Here is a 19,659-nt window from a genome sequence, read left to right on the forward strand (position 1 = left end):
TTCTAGCCTCATAGGACTTTTTTTGCTCAACACTTGTGCTCTACCATTTGACTCATACCTTCACTTCCAGTTTTTGATGATTAGAGATAAGAGTTTCATGGAATTTCCTCTTCCAGCTGGCTTTGAACTATAAGCCTGAAAGCTCAGCCTCCTGAGTAGCTAGAAATATAAGGATGGGCCACCAAGCTTACACTCTCCTAATAATATTTTATACAATATCCTAATTTTACAAATGAGAGAAAATCATGAACTACAGCAGCCATTTGACTTGTCCAAGATCAATAGACAGCAAAAGAATCAACCTAGAATTCCTTATGTGATTCCTATTTCTTTCCATTTACACTGTCTATAGCTAAAAATATCAAAATTTAAAATAATCACCTGTTGTCAGTAAGTTAGATATTGGTACCCTGAGTAATATATGTACATTTATCTGAATTAGGAAAGGGGAACATCAAAATAGTCAGACAATGGATGAAGGGTGAACCAATGCAACATCAATACTAACAAGAAAATAAGTTGGAAATTACCTGTACAACTTGAGGGGGAAGGACTGGAGTGGAGAGAAGGTGGGAGAAAAGTGAGGGAGGTGGGGGGTTACAAATATGACAAGAAATGTTTTCAATACCTTATGTATGTATCTGTAACCCTTATGTACATCACCTTGACAACAAAATTAAATGAAAAATTAAAATTAAAACCTATCACATCCCAATTCCTGCTATACTTCACAACTATTCAGGGTATATTTATTCTGCACATACTTATGCTCACCACGAGACAACACTTCTCTTTCCCAATTAGATTGCAAAAATCTTGCTGTTAGGACTGGGTCATTTACTTCTACCAGAGAGTCATAATTAGGGTACTTTCAGTGACTCATATTCCTATGAACAAGAAACAAAGATTTATTTAAACAAGCAGTTTAAAATAAACAATCTTCTCATGGCAGAGTTTATCTTCTTTGTGTAGATAATTTAAACTGAGTTAATAGAGTCCAGAAGAGTCCGGTTTACCTTGTGAATTCTAGGTACATCTGATAAGTTTGATTTTGTTCCATGTTTCCCATTCCTTCCCAGAAAGTAAATAAATGTTTGGTTGTACATACCTGGTACACTTTTGAAATTTTTAATTGATTTATTTATTGTCAAACTGTTGCACAGAGGAGTTACAGTTTCATACATAAGGTCGTGAATACATTTCTTATCAAACTTTTTACCCCCTCCCACATTTTTCTCCCCCCCATTCTCTCCTCCCCATGAGTTGTAGAGTTGGATTATGGCATACAGTTTTGTAAGTATTGTGGTTATGTTGGTTCACCTTTTACCCTTTGTCTCTCCATTTTGATGTTCACCTTCCCTTATCTAGTTCCAATAAATATATATAAAATTCCCAGGGTAGTGAAATCAGTAACAGTAACATCAGGGGTAAAACCCTGGGGAAGAAAGACAATAGAAAATGGCATAATTTCACACTGTACATTAAAAATAACAACAATGGTAAACCACTAATTTCCATAACTTGTTCATTTCACTTAGCATCAGCATATATATATATATATATATATATATATATAGAGAGAGAGAGAGAGAGAGAGAGAGAGAGAGAGAGAGAGAGAGCGAGAGCTATTGTGATCTTTTGCTAGGACTTTCCTAGATGTTTACTAATTATTGACAATGAGGGAAATCATAGAGTCTATGCTTCTTTGGCTCTGGCTCACTTCCCTCAGTATAATTTTTTTTTCTTGGATTGGGAGGATTAACATGGTGAATTACTGGCAATACTGCAAAAGGCTATCTAGATATTCAATGCCATACACATCAATATTCCAACATCATTCTTTAATGAAATAGAAGAAGCAATCCAAAAATCCATATGGAACAAAAAAAGACCCCAAGTAACCAAAACAATCCTAAGCAGGAAGAACAGTGCTGAAGGAATATCAATACCAAACTTCAAAGTCTATTACAAAGTTATAGTAATAAAAACGGCTTGGTATTGGCAAAAGAATAAGCCTGAGGACCAATGGAATAGAATGGAAGACCCAGAAATGAACCCACAGATCTATAGCTACTTAGTCATTCATAAAGGAGCTCAAGAACATAGGATACAAGAAAGTCTCTTCAGCAAATGGTGCTGGCAAAAATGGTTAAACATCTGTAATGAACTAAAGCGAGATCCTTATATATCACCCTGCACCAGAATCAATTCCAAATGGATCAAAGACCTCGAGGTAAAAGCAGATACCCTGAAAAAATTGCTGAATGTAATAGGGAAAGCATTGGGCTCCTTTGCAGAGGTCGAAACGTTCTTTTTTTTCTGAATAATTATTTATTTATTGTCAAAGTGATGTACAGAGGGGTTACAATTCCATACATAAGGCAGTGGGTACATTTCCTGTACAATTTGTTACCTCCTCCCTCCTTTCCCCTGTCCTTTTTTCCCTTTCCCCCATGAGTTAGTTGTTCAGTTGGTTTACACCAAATGGTTTTGTAAGTACTGCTTTTGGAGCCATTTGTCTTTTTATCCTTTGTCTCTTGATTTTGATATTCCCTTTCCCTTCCCTAGTTCTAATACCAATATAAACAATATCCAGGGTACTGAGATGAGATACAGTGGTAATGCCAGGGCAACCACAGGAAAGTGATACAAGAGGATCATCCCAACAACAACAACAACAACAAAAGCAAATCAAAGAAAATTTGGACAAATAGGATTGCATCAAACTGCAGAGCTTCTACACGGCAAAGGAAACAGCTTGCATGATAAGTAGAAAGCCCACAGATCGAGAGAAGATATTCACTGGACATACAATAAACAATGGCCAAATATCTATACAAAGAAATAAAAAAATTAAGTTCCCCAAAACAAATCCTCAAAGAAACAACTGCCCCCTCAATAAATGGGCTAAAGACTTAAAGAGAGACTTCTCTGAATGGGAAACGAGAATGGACAAGAGACACAGGAAGAAGTGTTTTACATCACTGGCCATAAAATAAATGCAAATCAAAACAACAGTGAGATTCCACCTCACCCCAGTAAGAATGTCCTTTATCAAGAAAACTAATAGTAATAGATGCTGGAGAGGATGTGGCCAAAAGGGAACCCTACTACACTGTTGGTGGGAGTATAAACTTGTCCAACCACTATGGAAAGCAGTATGGAGGTCCCTCAAAAGGCTAAACATAGAATTCCCATATGACATGACAGCACTGCTTTGGGGCATCTACCCAAAAGATTACAAGCAAGACCACACCAAAGCCATCAGCACAACTATGTTCATTGCAGCACAATTTGCCATCACTAAAATATGGAACCAACTCAGATGTCTCTCAGTAAACGAATGGATCAAGAAAATGTGGTACATATACACAATGGAATTCTATGTTTGTATCAGAAAGAATGACACTGCTCCATTCATAAGGAAATGGATGGACCTGGTACACTTTTGAAAGAGTAAGAAGTTGCTGGAAATTTATAATTTATAGCAATCCACATGTAGTGTTGCAGGTTGAACTTGGAAAGTTTTACCTTGTCAAGGGAAAAAGTAAAAGATGAATTACAGTCCATTTCTTTTTTGCCAATGTGTACTCTCTAATTTATGCTCAGAAAGGAATTTGTTTCCTGTACATTTGCTAATTTACTTAATTACCCAATTGATGCTGTCCATGACCTTGCCAGAATAATGAATACTTGAGTCCTGTATACTCAGGTTGGTTTTAAATATCCATGTGAAGATTAAGAGACAGCCCCATGGTCATAAATTCCTATGAATTATTTAAAAGATAATAAAAAAATTGGGGAAAACCATATATCTCAGATATATAATATAAATTCTACACCAATGAAAATACAATAGAGAAATGAATGAATCAACAGAGGAGCATTAAGGGATTAGATACCAAGACAGATTGAAAAATGTCTGCTGGTTCTAAGATTTAGGTTCATAGAGGTGTGCATTAAAAGTTGCAATTTTTTTTTTTTTGGCCAGTCCTGGCTTTCTTTTTTGCTCAAGGCTACCACTCTGCCATCGCGCCACTTCTGGCCATTTTCTGTATATGTGGTGCTGAGGAATCGAACCCAGGGCCTCATGTATACGAGGCAAGCACTCTTGCCTCTAGGCCATATTCCCAGCCCCAAAAGTTGCAAAATTTAAATTTATTTGTTAACTATACCAAAGTTCTAAAACTTTAAATAGAATGGTGTGAAAGTGTCAACACTTTATCACTTATTTTTGTAACCTATGAGAAGAGAACAGTGTAGTTTTAAAGGAAAAGCATATGTTACTCATGAAAAGGAAATACTCTAAAAGTCGAAAAATCTCCTTTATAAAGATCAATGTCAAATACAATGTGCCAGCTCAGCTGGTGATCTACAAAATCCTCCTTTCCCACCCCAAAGTAAGCTTCCTCCAGAGAAAAAAGTTATTAATGACCATCTCTTTTCCTACACGGTGTTACAAAATTCTAGAGAAAAGAACATATGATCCTACATTTTGCTGAGCTTAGAATTTGACGGGAAGAATTAAATTTAAATATGAAACTAGGGTCTGTAAAATGAAGTGTGTAATCACATGAGTAGCACCAATTGTATACAAGTTAGGGTTTGATAAAAGGCAAAGATCAGGGACATGATAAGAAATTCTGTAAAAATTCTGAAATAACCTGTGCATAATTGTGAAATTGGCCTCATGTTTTCCCTCTTTTTTTTTTCTAGTGGCTCATTTTTAACATCTGAAGGACACAGAATCTTCTTAACATATTCTGGCCTATTTATGCATTATTTACTAGGACGTAATATCCAAACCATGTATACCAAATTCAAGGTTATTTTCAACATTGGCATTTCCATTACTTGATTTTATTATGCAAATAGGTAGAGAAAAAAAAATATCCTCCATGTGTGTATGTGTGTGTGCATGCATGCATGCGAGTATGTGTCTCAAATGTATATGTGTTTATACTAGAACCACTAATAATCAGACACCAAAACATCCAAAACAAATGAGGAAACAATTAAATGCCATCACTAACAAATACTGTTTACAAAAATAACAACAAATCATATTCAGAGGTACAATTTTAAATATTTTCAGAAACAAGCTGATATACTACAATGCAAACTTTGTGAGATTTCCTACCCAGTTCAATAACAAAATATATAAATTAGAAATATCAAAGTTAAAAAATTCTCTCATATATTATCTAGAAAAATAAAGAGAATCAAATAAAAGTTGTAAGAATTTCTGAAGTTTTACACTAAATAATATTTTAGTTGTTGTCTGGTTTGTGTCTTCTAATATGATTTGAATGTTTGTCCCCACCAGTTCACGTATAAAATTGTCATTGTGAAGGTACTGAGTGGGGTATTAGTTGTATGTATTAATGCTTTTTTGTTACTGTTGGTGTTGGTTGTGGGGCTTGAATTCATGGGCCTAGGTGATGTTCCTGAGCTCTTTTGCTCAACGCTAGTGTTCTATCACTTAGAGTCTCACAAAGACTTTTCTGCTCAGGCTGGCTTCAAACAACAATCCTCAGATCTCAGCTTCCTGAATTTCTAAGATACAGACTTGAGCCACCAGTACCCAGAGTATGAATGCCCTTATTACATAAAAGGTTCATTATAATTCAGAATCTCTTACTCCCTTTTGCCTTTCTGCCTTGTAATAACTCATGAAGATGTCACTTAACAGATACTAATGTCTTGCTACTGGAGTTCCTTACTTCCAGGAATAGCAGCCAATGAATCACTGTACACATTACCTAGTATAATGCTAAAACTAGTCTATCAGCACAGCTTGAACTAAGACATTCCTCTTATATGTTTGTCTGTATCTTTCTACTATCTATGTTTTGGTAATGAGGACCACACCCAGAGTTTCACACATTCTAGTTAAACTCTTCCACTAAGCTTCCACCCTAGAAATATACTTTTCCAATTGTTAGCTGAATTTTATAATAATTTGTTCTCTGGTTAAAGAATATTGTTGGAATGTTGTTAACCAAAATAATGAGTGTTATATGTAAAAATGTATATCAAAAGTTTAAGTTATACAAGAAATGTACCCACTGCCTTACATATGAAACTGTAACCCCTCTGTACATGACTTTGACAATAAATAAATAACAATTTTTTAAAAGTTTGTTATAAATTTCAAAAAAATAGAAATTTCTACCTTAATTGATGTTAAAACTTGCATTTATTAAATGTACAATTGCCAAGTCTTAAGGAAAAAGAAGTAAAAAACAAAATATTAAAGGTAAATTGTAGGCTACAACAGTAAGTACCAAATCATGATGTAGCCATTCCCGTGTGTGTGTGTGTGTGTGTGTGTGTGTGTGTGTGTGTGTGTGTGTACACCTATGGAAAGATAGATAGATCAATACATACATACATATGCATATATATAGATATAAATATGTATATACATAGATAAGTATCATTTGTCTATGTTTCTCCATGTTTTTGTAATGAGGAGCTAACTCAGGATTTTAATATTTAGGCAAACATCATTAACATCATTAACTTAGCTACATCCCTAGAAATATACGTTTTTCAAATATTAGTTAAATTTTATAAGAAGTATTTATATATTTAATTTTTAGTATTTAATTATTCCTCTGGAGGTCTTTTATGAATTATTTTAAGAATTATATGAAGAATCACAGCCTTACTGGCTCTGGCTGTTCATGACAATAATTTGACTACTGAAATAGGTGATATTGAAAGAATCACAGATTCAGTGCTGCCCAGTTCATAAGATCCCATCTCAATCAATAAAAGCTGTGAAGCACAAATAAAACCTTCCTGGTCCTGGCTGGCCTAAGCAAGAAACAAGACCCTATTTGAAAATATCAGAAATGAAAGAGTTGAAATGGTGGCTCAATGACTAACAAGCATGTGGTCCTGAGTTCAAATCAAAGAATTACCCCAAATCAAACAAACAGTAAAGAATCATAGATACATAGTGATAACTTTTTTCATTTTATTTTAAATACGTACATATCCACAGAATATATAAAATGTACATAAAATTCCCAAGTACCTTTTACCAAGTTAATTCTTTATAACACATTGCATAATGCGTAAATATCAAAACCAAGAAAACAATATGGGTAAAATCTGAAGAATTTACTTGTGTTTCATTTCTTTCTCTCTCTCTCTCTCTCTCTCTCTCTCTCTCTCTCTCTCTCTCTCTCTGTGTGTGTGTGTGTGTGTGTGTGTGTGTGTGTGTGTTTCCAGTAAACTTCATCACCTGTTCCACAATCAACTATAGGCAGGTATGTTCTACATCCAGTCTTTCCTGTGCTACCTCTTGATAGCAATACCCAAACCCTACAATTGCTTATCCCTAGCTTCCTGTAATCCTCTGTTCTCTTTAGTACTGTCATCACATTCTCTTATTGCCTACTGCCAAGCTTAATGCTCATATTGCTATGCTCTTAATTGATACCAAATTGTGACAGTGCTCAGAGAAATCTGGCATCTGTTCTCATGCCACTCAATCCCAAACCTTTGAGTGGCCAACACACCTCTGCCTCCTGTAGCTCTGGTCATAGAAGAAATCAAAGACCTACCTCCTGCGTGTCTCTTCTGTCTCTCAGTCCTCAGATGAAAGAGCATCTGTGGCTTTGGGAGCATCCTAAGCACACTGATGCCAAAGGCTTTTTCACTCTGCCCAAAACACTTTTCTGAGAAAGCCACATTCTTCTTTCTCTAAATTTACTTCAGTCTCTCTGTAAATATCACCTCTATACCAAGAAAATTTCTGACTTTTCCTAACACAGGCAGTGTACATTCCTATTTCTTTATTATTATCACATCTCTGGGCCTGCTTTTATTTTTCTTTATAAAATCTGTCAGTTTTCAATGTTTAATTTTTCTTTTTTTTAATTTTTAAATTTTATTTATTGTCAAGGTGATATACAGAGGGGTTACAGTTACATACATAAGATAGTGAGTACATCCCTTGTCACACTTTTACCCCCTCCCTCATTTTTCCACTTTCCCTCCCCGACTCTTTGTGTATTTTTAAAACCATTTTTTGAAAATCTTTGTCTGATAAGCTCATTTTTTGGTCTTTCTCAGGGATGGTTTCTGTTGACAGTTGTTTAATTTTTCTTTACCATTTTCTCTCCCTCACCATTGATGGAAATACCACAAAAAGGATTTTAATTCATGTGTTTCTTGTTATAGTCTGTCTAAAACAGTTCTTGTCACATATTAAGTAGATATTTAATGAATACTTGGTTCAAAAATCTCCTCCATGCCATGAAGTAAAATTCAGGGCTGCTAAAAAAAAATGTAGTATTTTCATATAACCTATGCAACCCTCAAGTAAACCTTAAATCATTTCCAGATTATTTTATGGAAGAATGTGGATGGGTATACATCTGTGTGTATATACAAGGACATATTTTTATGTTTTTGCTTGGCAATACTGACATTTGAACTCAGGGCTTCATGTGCCCTTTAAGACAAATCTTTAGCTATGGTTTTTACTGGTTACTTTTATAGAAGGGTTTTGTTTCCCCACTGTAACCTGCCTACTTTTCTTTTTTTCTTAATTTTATTGTCAATGTGATGTACAGAGAGGGGTTACAGTTACATAATAAGGTACTGAGTACATTTCTTGTCATATTTGTTATACCCTCCCTCATTTTTCTTTCCCTTTCCTAGCTCAGATAAACGTATACATAATATCCAGTGTACCAAATTTATATACAGTGACCACAGGGGTTACGCCAAAGGAAATTCACCTAGTACATTAAACATAATGACAACAATAAAATCCTCCTGTTTCCATCTCTTGGAGTTCATTTTGCTTTGCCTCATGTTATCTAATCATATGTATATAGCTGTTGAACTATTGTGATCCTCTGATAGGTCTATTGTAGCCCTTTTTTGGTTATTTAGTAACTGTGTAGTTTTAGAGACATCATCTGTAGAGGGGTATCTGGGTTGTTTCCATATTTTGGTTATTGTGAATTGTGCAGTGATAAACATGGATGTGCAGGTGTCTTTGTGGTGTCCTCGTCCCTGTTGTTCAAGATAGATGCCTAGGAATGGTATGGCTGGATCATAAGGTATGGCTATGCTGAGTTTTTTGAGGAACTTCCATACTGTTCTCCAGAGTGGTTCTACTAGTTTACACTCCCACCAGCAGTGGAGAAGGGTTCCTCTTTCTCTGCATCCCCTCCAGTATTTGTAGTTGCCTGAGTTCAGAGTATAGGCAATTCTAACTGGGGTGAGGTGGTATCTCAGGGTTGTTTTTATTTGCATTTCTTTTACTGCCAGGGATGTTGAACATTTCCTCATATGTTTTATTGCCATTTTTATTTCTTCTCCTGTGAGGTCTCTCTTAAGCTCCCTTGCCCATTTAATAATTGGTTTACTGGGTATGGAAGAGGTTAGTTTGAGTTCTCTGTAGATGATGGATATTAGGCTTTTGTCTGTTGCTTTGCTGATGAAAATCTTTTCCCATATGTTTCGCTGTCTTTCTAGTTTAATGGCTATGTCTTTAGCTGTACAGGAAATTTTTCTTTTGTAGTAGTTCCATTTCTCGAGTCTCTCCCCTATCTGTTATGCCCCTGGGACTCTGTCCAGGAAGTTCCTGCCTGTGCCTATAAGTTCTAAAGTCCCTCTTACTCTGTCCTTCAATAGTTTCAGGTCTGATGTTGAGGTCTTTAATGCATTTTTTTCAAATTTTTATTATCAAACTCATGTACAGAGAGGTTACAGTTTCATATATTAGGCATTGGATACAATTACTTGTACTGTTTGTTACCTCGTCCCTCATACCTCCCTCCCCCCACCCCCTTTCCCTTTTCCCCCATGAGGTGTTCCATTCACTTAGACCAAACAGTTTTGAAGTATTGCTTTTGTAGTTGCTTTTCTTTTTTTACCCTGAGTCTCTCAATTTTGGCATTCCCTTTCAATTTCCTAGTTCTAATACCAGTATACATGGTTTCCAATATACTCAGATAATGTTACAGAGACAGTGTAGGTACACCACAGGAAGGTGATACAAGAACATCATCTATAATAGATGCTACAGATACACATGGTATATTGAAAGTAATTACAACTGTGATATAAAAATCGTTTCCATAACATGGAGTTCATTTCACTTAGCATCATCTTATGTGATCATAAGGGTATAGCTATTGGGCTCTTGTGATCCTCGGCTGTAACTTGCCTAAACCTGTACTAATTACTCCCAATAAGGGAGACCATAGAGTCCATGTTTCTTTGGGTCTGGCTCACTTCACTTAGTATAATTTTTTCCAAGTCTTTCCATTTCCTTACAAATGGGGCAATGTCATTCTTTCTGATAGAGGCATAAAATTCCATTGTGTATATGTACCACATTTTCCTGATCCATTAGTCTACTGAGAGGCATCTGGGTTGGTTCCAGATTCTAGCTATGACAAATTGCTCTGTGATGAACATTGTTGTGCTGGTGGCTTTACTATGAATTTGTTTGTGGTCTTTTGGATAGATACCCAAAAGTGGGGTTGCTGGGTCATAGGGGAGTTCTATATTTAGCCTTCTGAGGAATCTCCATACTGCTTGCCAGAGTGGCTGAACCAGTTTACATTCCTACCAACAATGAAGTAGGGTTCCCTTTTGGCCACATCCCCTCCAAGAGTTGTTATTGTTAGTTTTCTTGATATATGACATTCTTACTGGGGTGAGATGGAATCTCAATGTTGGTTTGATTTGCATTTCTTTTATGGCCAGTGATGTACAGCACTTTTTCATATGTCTTTTGGCCATTCTCATTTCCTCATCAGACAAGTCTCTTTTTAAGTCTTTAGCCCACTTGATGAGGGGGCTATTGGTTCTTTGCAGTTTTGTTTTGGAGGAAGGTAATTTTTTAGTTCTGCATATATTTTAGATATGAAGCCTTATACTCTGGTTTCTCTTCAGATCGTATAAATCTTTCGCCTTTAATGCATTTTGAGTTGATCTTGGTGCATGGTGATAGTCTAGGGTCCACTTTGAGTTTTTTGCATGTGGCTTACCAGTCTTCCCAGCACTAGTAGTTGAAGAGGCTATTTTTTTTCCACTGTATGTCTTCAGTAATCTGCCTACTTTTCCTTCCTGACACTGCTGTAAATGACAGGGCCAAGCCTCATACCCAGCTTTCCTCCACAAAAGTGGAGTCTTCCTGGGTTGGCCTGGAACCATAATCCTCCCATTCTCAGAATTCTTAGAAACCAGAACTACAGGAATGAGCCACGAGGGACAAGCTAGAACCAGCAAATTTTCTCCCTTCATTTATCGTAACTGCTCCTAAGGGTATTTGGGCAGTTTTGAAAGAAATGGTCCCCAACTTTCTGCACTATATATTTTCTGCATAAAATTCATCAACAATACATTTTTAATAATTCTAAAACACCAACTAGAAGAAAATAAAAATTAAAGAGAAGGGAGCCTTGTTGAACTGGTTGAAATAAAATTAAAGTAGTCTTGACATATAATGTCATAAAATATTTGGCATAATGTATTTTCCTACCTCTGGAGATACGAGCTTTTGTAGACAGCTTTCCTTAACTCAAAAGAATAAATTGCTGGTGGCAGAATCCCATCAAGAGCCCTCTTTTGCAGAGAGCTTTCTAAAGCATCTTAAATTGGATCACAAAGACAAATGTGCTATATGCATTAGCCAGTGTTGAACAAATCTCTCACTTCCACCATCCAGAACTCCCAGTTCACTAGCTGGAAAACTGCTTAAGGGCTTGCTGCAGAGAGTTTGGTACTCCTTAACTAGAATTCAAATCACTAAAAAATTAATAGAAAAATCATCTGAATTCCAGGTTCCCATTTTGGTGGGATGCCCTCCGTGTCCACACTGTACCATAGGACCTTAGGATTCCATTGAAGCAATGGTCAATGAGTGGATACACATATATCAAAATTGGCTCCCAACTAAATTCGAATTGCCTCATAAATCTAGTCTCTAGGTTCCAGAGCAGCGTACACTCTAGTTACTCAGATTTTACAGGCATGAAGTGTATCAGTAAAATCATTTCTCAGATGTATTACTAGTAGAATAAGGATTATTTCATGTAATCTAGTTAACATTACTTAGAAATAATTCAATTCATGCACAGAGCTGGCCTTTAATCAACAGCATCATGTCCATTGGTAGAGGCTGCCCATAACGCCTCAGTGAACATTCACCACATAATTATAGGCCATAGTTCAAGCTGAAAAAGGAAAGGAAATGAAAGAAAAATACTGATATACATTTGGAATATGGAATAATTTGAGAATATAATGATGAATGATAAGGCCGAAAAACTAATACAAAACATGTGCTGAGTAGTACGCAGAAGCAAATATGTAGAACAGGATGAGAAATAACAGAATCATACCTTAAGAGAATGGACCTAAAATTAAGTTGAAAGAAAATAAGTTGGTCAGGGGAAGCTCAACAAGAATATCGTACTCAATTATCTTCGTAACCAATTTTATAATAAAATGAAGAGGAAACTACCCATTTGTACAACTTTTGAAATATAGGGTTTTACACCCACCCACCCACCCCCACACACACGTATGCACGTATGTATTAAAATCAGAATTATGCTCACCATCCTAAGAATAAATGGCTAAAATGTGCTACGTAGCACAGGGAGGCACAATAAAAAGAGAGTGGGATGGAAGAGAAGTAATCTTTGAAGAGAACGAAAAAGACAAATCAAATTGATAGAGAACTTGAACAGTAACGTTATTATTCCAGGTGGAAAGTCTGCCTCACTTCAAGAATGGGACTAGGCCGTCTCCCTCCCTGACCCCTGGTCCTCTCTTCCCTCCCTTCCTCCCTCCTGCCGCAGTCACTGCTGGCGCCTCTGCTCCCCAAGGAGGTCCCCACGTGGCGATGGGGTCTCAGGCCTCCACGTTACTGCAGGACAAAGAGCTGGAGGAGATCAAGAAGGAGATGGGGTTTTCCCACAGTCAGATCACACGCCTCTACAGCCGGTTCACCAGTCTGGACAAAGGGGAGAACGGGACTCTCAGCCGGGAAGATTTTCAGAGGATTCCGGAATTTTCCATCAATCCACTGGGGGACAGGATCATCAATGCCTTCTTTTCAGCGGGAGAGGACCAGGTAAACTTCCGGGGTTTCATGAGGACTTTGGCTCATTTCCGACCCATTGAGGATAAAGAAAAGAGCAAAGACGTCAACGGACCAGAACCATTAACAGCCGAAGCAACAAACTACACTTTGCTTTTCTACTATATGATTTGGATAAAGATGACAAGATCTCCCGTGATGAGCTGTTACAGGTGCTGCGCATGATGGTTGGAGTGAATATCTCATCTCAGACGAGCAGCTGGGTAGCATCGCAGACAGGACCATCTAGGAGGCGGATCAGGACGGGGACAGTGCCATATCTTTCACAGAATTTGTTAAGGTTTTGGAGAAGGTGGATGTGGAACAGAAAATGAGCATCCGATTTCTTCACTGAAGGACAGAGACCAAGCTGTTCTTGCTTTCTAGTATTTAAGAACTGGAACGTAGGCATCTCCTGCCCTCCAGCCCCGTGTCCACCCATCATCCCCCTCCTCCCAGAGAACTACTACCGTTGCATGACAACCCCAGATCTGTACTGTCCACACAAAGTTGCCTTTGGTATATAAACAGGGCATTATGGAATGGTACCCCTGCCCCGCCCAGTCTATTTCTGTTCGGTATCCATGCACCAGTTCTCCACTTAGAAATACCATCGTCCTCTCTCTGCTGCTGCTGCTCCACACCCAGCCAGTGTGAGACAGTGCGAGAGGGACTCACACCAAGAACCAACCAGCAAAGCTCTCACTGGATGTAGACTCGCCATGCAGCACCCCCTCCAGTGAGGCTCTGCTGGAAGCCATGGTCAGCTCCTACTACACGTCCAAAGCATTGAATGTCTTCAGTCATTAGCTGCCTGGTTATGTTCATTTCCTTGCTCCTAGCATGGACCACTGCAAATCCCTCAGGAACAAGGGGTCTGGCACCAGTGGCACAACCTAGGGTGGCATTTGAGGCGGCCAGATCAACTGTTCTTTTACTGCCAGAGTCAGCTTAGTGGAGACTTGATTCGATCAGCTGATTGCTGTCCTGTATGTATGAATATTTATTCATATATCTGTCCTTGGATAATGTTCTGTGATTTACTGCTTTCTTGCTTGCTTGCTTGTGTCCTTGCTTTGGAAAGCTATCCAGGATAAGTAAGCAGATCTTTGGAAAGGCAGTTGCTTTAAAAAAAAAATCCACTGCAGAGGGAAAAGTGGCCAGGCTGTATGGTTCCAGTAGAAGTGAACGAAGAATTGTTTATGAAGTATCAGTCTGACGCTAATCAAGTGATGTTACATTGAAATCGTATAAAAGGGAAGCATTGTCTAGTTGATCTTTTAGTAAGGTACTTCAGAGACTGGTTTGCATATTTAAGGTTTTCCCAAATTATGGCTTTCCTCCCCTTTGGCTGTAGTGCAAAATGTCTCAATCCACAGTTGTGCCTTATTGTATTCTTGACCCATCAATAAATACTTGTGGTTACAAAAAAAAAAAAAAGAATGGGACTAGGGTTCAGCTTTACAAAAAGAGATATGGAAAACTCCTTAACATCATTATTTACAAGGGAAAATTAACGTGTAAATATTTTCCACCAAATACTTGTTAATGGGCTTAGTGGTAGGGTGCTTGCCTAGCATGCATGAAGCCCTGAGTTTGACTGATTCCTCAGTACCACATAAACAGAAAAAGTTGGAAGTGGCTCTGTGGCTCAGGTGGTAGAGTGGTAGCCTTGAAGCTTAGGGATAGTGCACAGGTCCTGAGTTCACGGCCCAGAACTGGGAAAAAATACTCGCTCAAGAACTAATAATATTTTTATAAACAATAGTTTATTTTTAAAATTTCAGTTGTAGAGGTGATGTACAGAGGGGTTACAATTACATGTCAGGTAATGAGTGCATTTCTTTGTGAATAGTATCAGTCTCTCCCTCATTTTCTCCTATTTTTTCCTTCATAGCCTCCCTTTCCCCCCAAGTTATATAGTTCATATTCAATACAATGTCCAGTGAGTGGCACTGCTGTATTAGATCACACTTTGTCCCAACATTTCTGTGATTCCCCTTCCGCTCCCCAAATCAGGAATGCTTACATACAAGACAAAGGGTACAGAAATCAAAAGCAGAAACAGAAGGGTAAAAAAAAAAACACAGAAAAAAATAACAAAATGCAAACTATAAAAAACTCATGTGTGTTTCCATTTCTTGGAGTTCATTTTTATATGCATCATTTTATATGATCACATGCACATACCTATTGATCCCTTTAAGCTACCAGCACAATCATGTTCATTGCAGCATTGTTTATCATAGCTAAGATATGGAATCAACCCAATTACCCCTCAATGGATGAATGGATCAAGAAAATGTGGTATATATACACAATATAATTTTATGCTACCATCAGAAAGAATGCCAATTTGACACTGATGTATTTGTAAGAAAATGGAAAGACTTGGAAAAAATTATATTAAGAGAAGTAAGCCAGAACCGAAAAATACAGGTTACATTGTTTCCCTAATCTATAATTTAGAATGTGCATATAAGTCAGCAAGTAAACCCAATGGATAGTAAAAGACAAAGAATTACACTTGGATATGATAAATTACACAGCACTCTAAACATCCCCACAGTGATATTAAAGGAGAATATTCTTAAAAGAAAACAAAGACTCAATTGCTAAGCAACAGTTTAAAAAGAGCCACCAGCAGAACTGTAATCTCAATCAACAGGAGAATAGAAAAGTGGATATCCATACAATGAAATGTCTCAGGCACATGACTGAGTAAAGGATGACACAAAACAGTGTGTAACATAGCCTATGAAATGTGACGTTATGTGTCATTAGTACAGATGTGAAGAAGGCATCAGAAGGAAGTACTTCTGGGGTCTTCATGAAGATTTTGTCTCTACAATCTACTTGGCTGTCAATATATACTGTACATTTTCTAACACTCAGACTTTAGATTTGCTAAAAGTTACATGAGGAGCCTGAAGATAATTAAATTGCCTATATAAAAACAGAAGAAGAAAATATTAAATTTTAAAAAATAAAAAGGATGCAAGGATGGCATCAAACAAGATTTTTGAAGATGACCAAGGAAGAACTGTTTGTCTGATGGCCTAAAAACAAATGTTATTTGACTTATATCCTAGTTGTTAGGAATACAGCCCAACCTTCCCTCCTCCCAATCCCCTCTTCTGAGTTGTCCAATTAATTTCCAACATAATGTCTTGTGAGTATTTCTGTTGCATTGGCTTGCCCTTTATCCTTTGTCTTGTCATTTTGATGTTCCCCTTTCTTTCCCTAATTCAGATAAATATATATGTGTGTGTATACATATACATATATACATACATACATATATGTATATATACATTATATATATGAAAATCCAATATAGTGACAACACAGGATAAACCATAGGGAAGAAAAACAGAAGAAAAAGCAATAATTTCACATAGTACATTAAAAATAATAACAATGAAAACCCACTTGTTTCCATACCTTGGAGTTCATTTTGATTTAGCTGTTCAAGATCCTTTAGGTTTGTGACAGAGACCTAACCTAGACTTGCATCTAACCATTACAATTTCAAGTTCCAAAAAGAACAGATAAAAGCCATGGGAAAAAAAATTCTTATTTTTTTTCTTCAAGTTAGCTTTAACAGTATTAATTTTCTTTTTTAATTTAATTTTATTCTCAAGGTGATGCACACAGGGGTTGCAGTTACATATGTAAGGCAGTGAGTACATTTTTTGTCAAACATTACCTCCTCCCTTATTTTTCTCCCACCTTCCCTTCTCCTCAATGCCCCTACCCCATGTACAGTTTACAATATATTGTCTTGTACATTGACATATAGATTCCCTACAAAAGGAATTCTGATTCCCAAAGTTTAGGAAACCCAAAGTGGATTCAGCGGAAATAAAATTCAAGAGTATTTATCACTGCACCCATAGTGTTTTGTTTGTTTGTTTTGTAGCACAAATGTTAAGACCCTTACTTAAATTCAGAAAGGTTAGCAGATCAAAGGGAAAATATTAGTAATCATAAAATGGCATTGTCAAAATGCTACAGGGTTAAACCTTGGAATAAACCAGGCTTAGAGAAGTGTGAAAGAATGTCAAGAATAAAGTGGGAGGAGCATTTTAGCAATTTATCCTAAGAAATGTAAGGGAAAGTACTAGATAAAAGAGATATGAAGGTAAGAATAGCAATTCGAATCTAGATAATATTTATTAAGTAATTTTGAACTGATGCTAATGTTATCATTTTGCATGATGCTTCTTACAATATCCATCTGTTATCATCCTTCTTTTAGGCTCAGAAGAAAGGTCAGTGCCTTTGTGTCTATGTGACATGCAGCAGGGAACTGGGCCAACCAACCCAACATTCTCAGGGCTGAGCTTGATCTCTTAGATAGCCTGCAATAATCCACTTTTCAAACTATCATTGTTGGTATTATGACTAAAATCCTGCTCTACATCTGAAAGGAATACAAAATTGGTAAGAGGGAATCAAAAATCTGAAGGAGGCAAAGAGATGTAGTAGCTTTTCAAAATGAATTTGGATATGACCAAGAGAACTTTCATAACCAATGCCTTACCCACTGCTGGGATGAGATAGGAAAGGTTATATGGGTTTGCTATATTTCTCCATGAAACCCTTACCCCATGTGGCTATGGGATATTCTTAGAATGGTTTGAGGATTCTCCAGTGTTTCAGAGCAGAGCCTGAGGCACAGTTTTCCTTTGGGCTGACTCCATCTATCCTGTGATCCAGTCTCCTTGGAATACACCACTACAACAAGTTTATGCCCTGTCCCTTGCTCCCCAGCTATCTTACCTGTAATTCCTGAGAGCAATGCCAAAAGAAAAAAGATGCTGCTAAGTTGTAAAAAGGAATCACCTGCATTGAAGGTTTAAGGATGCTCTCAGAAGCTGTAGCACTGGAGAAGGTACTGGAACCTCAGTATTAGATTTTAGTGCTCTCTTTCCTTCCCGGGGAATTATCTTGCCGGACTTTAGGAAGAATGAGGACTTACTTCCCTATAAAAGCACTGGTCTCTGAGCAGTTAAGAACATGTTTTGAAAAAAATAGAAAAATATGGGCTGTAGAGTAAGATTGTAGATTTAAATCCTGTCCTTATTGCAAAGTTATGTGTACTACTACCAAATCCAAATTTTACTGTCTCTGTAGATATAAAGGGAATATTATTATTGTACAGAGCTTCTGGGATGACACATCTGAAACAGTCATCTGGAGCTTATATTTTGTAGCAGTGCCATTCACAAAGAAAAAAATTCAACCACATTATTTGTTTGAGTTACTTCCACATTGTGAGAGACTTAAAATCTCCATCTCCATAGTTCTGTTATCAATATAACCATGTGACTAAATACGCCTATAACAAGATGACCAAATGTGGTATTGAGCATCTGAATTGTGAATAATCTGTGTGGACTGAACATAAATCTTAAATACTAAAAAGAGAAATTAACTAGAGTATTATAATGATTACACTGATTACATGCTGAAATGACAATGAATTGGATATACTGGGCAAAACAAAGTACATTGTTAATTTCACTTTCTTTTTCTTGGTTTTTTTGTTTTGTTTTGTTTTGTTTTGTTTCTGACAGGGTCTCCTTAGGCAGCCCTTAGGCTGGCCTTAAACTTAAGATCTTTCAGCCTAGCCTCTAAAATGCTGGGCTTACAGGGTGAGTCACCATGGCACAATACATTTGCATTTTTTAATTTGGCAACTAGAAAGCCTGCAATTATATATGCAGCACACATTTGTGACCTGAATTAACTTTCTATTGGACAGGGAAACTCCCAGTGTGATCCATGGAGCAACATGGAAGGCATCTCCTGGGAACTCATTAGAAATGCTTATTAGAATGTACCTCAGACCTACTGACTCAGAATTTGAATTTTTGAAGATTACCTAGGTAATTTACATATTCATTAAAACATGAGAAACACTATTTTAGAAGGAAATACATAAACTTCCTACATTTCCTGCATGGCTGGAGTAGGGATTCCTTTTACCTCATTAGAGAAGTTCAGATCCCATTTGCCCAACCCCCTCCTTTTGAATCTCCACATCAAGAAAACCCATTAAAATTCCTGGTTCCTCACCCTAACCCAAAAGACTACTGAGACATCACTAAATTAAGGATTTGGCGTGAGGAAAGAGATGGAAAACAAACCAATTTTGAACTGTTGTTTAAAAAGGAAAATAGGTAGATTTCACGGTATATTCAGTGTGATAATAATCAAGGACAAATTTTAATGGTACATTTTTAAATCCAGTCACCACAAAGAAAGGAAATCACACTTCATTAAGAGATAAGTAGAGATTATCAAGCATCCTTTCAAATGAGAGAATTTTACAAAGTGATTCGTGAAGAAAAATTTGAAAACCAGGGATGTTTGCTTTATAAAGAACACAATGTAGTTGTCTATAAATTTTGAATATTTTTATATAAAAAGTAAATAAATTTTCTGTAGCTATGAACACAGAATTGAGGAAAATTGATGCAAATGAGGCAAGTTAATATAAGGAAGATTCTGTGTAATAATTACAA

The 19,659-nt window shown here is 36.9% G+C and overlaps 1 protein-coding gene and 1 pseudogene across 1 annotated transcript in view; one reads left to right on the forward strand and one right to left on the reverse strand.

Moving 5' to 3' along the window:
• Thsd7b (thrombospondin type 1 domain containing 7B) overlaps positions 1 to 19,659 on the reverse strand; it is an 873,729-nt gene that overhangs the window by 500,661 nt on the left and 353,409 nt on the right. The gene's annotated exons all lie outside the window — the stretch shown is intronic.
• On the forward strand, positions 12,890 to 13,871 carry LOC125350727 (annotated as a pseudogene).

Source organism: Perognathus longimembris, chromosome 4 (assembly GCF_023159225.1).
Source record: "Perognathus longimembris pacificus isolate PPM17 chromosome 4, ASM2315922v1, whole genome shotgun sequence".
Taxonomy (NCBI): domain Eukaryota; kingdom Metazoa; phylum Chordata; class Mammalia; order Rodentia; family Heteromyidae; genus Perognathus; species Perognathus longimembris.